This window comes from Mus musculus, chromosome 3, assembly GCF_000001635.26.
Source record: "Mus musculus strain C57BL/6J chromosome 3, GRCm38.p6 C57BL/6J".
Taxonomy (NCBI): Eukaryota; Metazoa; Chordata; class Mammalia; order Rodentia; family Muridae; genus Mus; species Mus musculus.
This window is the reverse complement of record NC_000069.6, coordinates 19,346,470-19,351,188: the sequence shown is the minus strand read 5'-3', so window position 1 is coordinate 19,351,188 and position 4,719 is coordinate 19,346,470. Positions and strand designations below refer to the sequence as shown.

Below are 4,719 nucleotides of genomic sequence, written 5' to 3'. Positions count from 1 at the left end.
ACAGTCAGTGGCAAATGTATTTTGGAAGTTATTTATTAATCAAAAAACCAAAAATCTAGCTATGGCTAAACTAAACACAGAAATGGCTATAAACCACACAATTAAAAGTCCATACTTCAAGATCCACGTCTTTGCGTTTGGTGGAACAATGGGTGGAACAGACAGACAAAGGGTGGAAATAGTTTTAAAGTGGAAATAGTTTTAAATATATACATATTAAACACATATAATTTGGGGTATAGACATTATTTATTATTATTCCTCAAATACTACAATGTAACAAGGTCATATAATATAGCACTGCATTGTGTTACCCAGAGATTTAAAATACATAGGAGGATGTTCATAGATCATGTATAGACACTACATCATCTTGTTTGTATAAGGATCTTGGGCTTCAGAGTTCTGGGTTGACATGGCTCACAGATACCAAAGGGTGATTGCTAAATTAATTTCCACTTATCAAGATCCTAAGATACCATACCTTCTCCAACACCTCCAAAAACCAAGGCAAGTGCTGTAGAAAAGAGGTCAATGGGCAAGAGAGCCCCCTAACTGGCAGTGGCCAAATCTATCTTTAGTAAATTGTATAAACACCTCCTGCATGGGAACACAATACTTCAGACTCTCTTGAAGCTTCTGAAAGATGAGTGGAAAGAAGGAATTCAGAACTTCTGCATTGCCAGCTTCTACAAACCTGTTCTTTACCTCACCTGGTGCCACTTACAAAAAGGTTTTGGTTGGTGTAAGCAGCACACGGCAAGGCTGGGTGTCCAAGCAAACACACCGTGAGTGATTGGAAAGAATTCTGCCCCACTCTCCAAAGGAGGCCTTCACTTTCCACTAACAGCAAATAAACTTTTCAGCTACAACTATCTTCTCTTGAGTCTTCAGAAATCTTCAGTAAAATGGCCTTGGGCTAGGTAAGGGAACTTAGGTGTGAAAGGGGGAACAAAAACTACAGAAATGAAACTTGGCCCCATTACTCAACAAGAGTGATCAGCAAGCCAGCTGGCCAGCCTTCAGGGAGCATGGGCCCAGGCCTGCTGTTCACAGTGTGCAGTAGGCAGGGCAGGTGGAGTCTGAAGGAAGAGGCCCCACACGGGCAAAGGAAAACATCACAAATGAACTGACCTATCTCAATGGTGAGTACAAAAGCCATACTTCATGAGGTACTAAAATAAGTCTAAATGGAGAACCAGACGTCAGACCAGAGAGTTATGTGTAACAACTAGGGGGAAAAAAACTTTAAAATGTCTTTGAAGGCTAGGTGTAGTGGGGCACACTTTGAATCCCAGCACTAGGACCAAGAGGTAGGCAGATGTCTGAGTTTGAAACCAGCCTGTTTCACAGAGTGAGTTCCAAGGCAGTCAAGGATTTATAATAAGATTCTAACTTTAAAAAAAAAAAATTCTGTTCAAGAAGTTTGTGAACCTAGAACTAGAGACATGATTTCATGGTTTCTCAGGCATTAAACATCAGCTGAGATAGCATATGAGAGATAAAAATGCATTTCCAGAAAAAAGGGAATCTCAAGCATTATCGGTTACTGGACTGTCGTGTGGGGCAGGGGGAGGGGTTGTTGTTGTTGTTGTTGTTGTTGTTGTTGTTGTTGTTGTTTTCATTACGGGGTGTTTCTGTGTAGTTCAGGCTGTACTGGAAGTCATAACTCTCTGACTCTATCCTCCCAAGTGCTGGCATTATAGGTGCGTGCTATCATACTGGAGTTTAGGATTATTCTTTCAATGCCAGTTACTAATATGGAAGTGTTAAATTTTTTCCACTCGAAAATAAAAGAAAAGAATCCATGAAAAATGTTAATGAGCCATGAAAAGGAAACAGACAAATCCTCCAAATAGTCTCCTAACATTTCCTCGTAGACTCTTCCTGAATCATGTTTTCATTCCTATAAATAAAACTTTGCACACTTAGGTGAATGTGAAAAAATGTGAATTCTCTCCAAATTAAAAAAAATGAAAGTATAGCTTTAGTGATCTCTAAAACAATAAATGAAGAAAAATAGAACATAGATCTTAGACTGTACCTAGTCTCCCTAGGCTGTGGGCTCCTAGAGAGTAAAGCGTCCTTTTACTTTCCCTATTGTACATGTGTGTCTGTGCAGACACATGTGACCTTCAGTTGGCTCACATTCCTTGTCATGGTGATGGCTCCTCTTCCACTGCCGCACTAAGGTAACCATGAAGCTACTGTGACCTGAAGAGGCTGAAAGTGTGTTCACGAGCGCAAAGGTAAGAAAAGTCCTGCTCCATCAGGGCTGTCTGGCCCCAGGCTTACTGTAAATACATAGTATGTGTTGTTTATTTATTTATTTATTTATTTATTTATAGGATATATTATGTGTTAAAATATATTTATATTACCTATGTTTATGTATATATGTACATATGCACACATATGTATATATGCATATATGTATGTATATAAATACTGAAATTCTCACACACTCCATCCATTTATATTCACACACACTGAATGGCATATTAGAGCTGGTTTCCTCCCTAACTATGTGCTTGTTGCAGTGCTAGGGAAAAACCCAGGGCACATGCTAAGCAAATACTCTAACTGACCAATACCAGGGTACTCGTAGCTTAAAACATGAGTGTAAAATGAAAATTATGTCAGTCTAGTAAGCCTACATAACAAGAAATACGTGCCAAGGTTATTTAAGGATGTGTGCTAGTTTCCAGACCCTGTGCTGTATGTGCACAGATTTAGTTAAAAGTCAGCTAATGAGGGAAACGGCAGTAGAGGCTTTGGAAAGAAACAGCTTTCAAATGTTACTACTTTAAGAAAGAGGATCTGAAACTACAGCATAAAAATATACTTACCTGTTGTCAAGAAAGTAATATGCAAAAGATAAAATAATTTGAGTGCCTCTGAGTAATCCCAGCACTCGGGAGGCAGAGGCAGGCAGATTTCTGAGTTCGAGGCCAGCCTGTTCTACAGAGTGAGTTCCAGGACAGCTAGGGCTACCCAGAGAAACCCTGTCTTGAAAAATCAAAAAAAAAAAGAAGAAGAAGAAGAAGAAGACTTAAAATAAGTGATCTCACATATTTTAGTAACTATTGTTGGACAATGGGTGCATGGGGGTACCTAGGTTAAAGGAGAAGTAAGGCATATAACTTTCTGATAGGAGATGTGCCCTTCCCCAGCTATGGGCATGGGGAAGCCTATAAGACAGAAACTGCACCCTTGAAAGAACAGAAAAACTTAATCTGGACTTTATTTCAGAAGTTTCCTATAGAGAAATGACAACAGAAATCCTTTTGTAAGTTCAAGCTCTGAGAAGAGAGGGTTCAAGAGAACCTGCCAAGCCTACTCACCCATAGTGTCCCCAGAAGGAACCTTTGCTGAGCAGCTCAGAAAGAAAAAAGCAGACTCTGTCCCCAGCAACAACCACCTACCATAGAGGCCACATGGGCTTTAATGCCAGGCTCAAGAGAGCCATCAATAAAATTGGATTTGTAAGACTTCATAAGTGATCAATTATATTCTTAAAAGGTTGGTAGAGATATCAGCATGAAATAAAAATAAGTGGTATTATACCATCTATTCAAGTGCCAGCTACATTTAAACGAAACAGGTATCATTTCATTGAAAATTAGTAAATCAAGAATAAAGATGCGAAGCAAGGGACTATTTTCTGAATTATAACGCACTCCATGAATTAATAAAAAATTGACATCATGAAGAGTCAAAACCATAAGGTTTGCTTTCCAGGTCTGGTTCTGTTCTGATGGTTTTGTCTGATCTTAAGATGACTGAGTTGGGTAGCGAAACCTTTGGGTTTTATTACTATTACTTTCTTTTCTATCCTCTGCCTGCGTGACTTCCTTTCTCCATTTCTCCCCATCTCCCCTCCTTCTTTTTCTTCCTTTTCTTATAATTCATCAGATTTCTACCTATCGCTGATCATTTTCCAAGTTATCTCTTTACCAGGGGATCAGAAAGCTAGGTCATTGCTATGGATACGTCAATGTCATGGTGATGATAGGGAGACACCACCATTGACGATAAGACATCTGCAGTAAGACTTTGCCCAGCATTGACTCTGGCAGAGACTAGATCTCTCATGCCAGGCTGGTTGTACAGAACTCCTACATCAGCCCATATATGAGGTCAAACACAGAGAAGACCTTTTAGTCCATATGAAAGATATCACTTTTAAGGAGAGATAAAAATTTCAACACCTTTGATGTTCACTAGTCCAGCTTTAGTTATTGTATTAGTTATTTTTTCTTAATATTATGACAAAATCAACTTAAGAAATAAAAAGCATTTTTTTGCACAGTCTGAAGTAGTCTACTGTAGGTATATATGTGGCAAGAACTTGAGGTACCAGGCACACTGCATTCACAGGGAGCTGTCTGCTTGTTCTCTCCCTTTTATTTAGTCTAGGACCCTGGGTGGTGCTGTCCACACTCTCATGGAGTGTCCTTCCTCCTCAGTCAAACATCTCTGAAAATGCTTTCACAGACACTCCCAGAGGTGTCCCCTAGGTGATTCTAAAACCCAGGTAAGATGAAATGAAGATCAACCATCACGCTATCAATGTTATATCACTTTCGCTTTGGTGAATAACACAATTACAAAGCTGGAAAATCCAAAGGCTCTCATTTAGCTGTCCTCAAACACTGTCTCATTATTTGGTATTCTCCAATATAAAATGTTAATCACTTTTATTTTTTATTTTGTGTG

The 4,719-nt window shown here is 39.1% G+C and overlaps 1 long non-coding RNA gene across 1 annotated transcript; it reads left to right on the top strand.

The window, feature by feature from the left end:
- Positions 1-1,000: 1,000 nt before the first annotated feature.
- On the top strand, positions 1,001-2,249 carry Gm52602. The gene is made up of 2 exons (XR_003954439.1): positions 1,001-1,145; positions 2,123-2,249. It is a non-coding gene; the product is annotated as a predicted gene, 52602 (long non-coding RNA).
- The last annotated feature ends 2,470 nt before the right edge of the window (positions 2,250-4,719 follow it).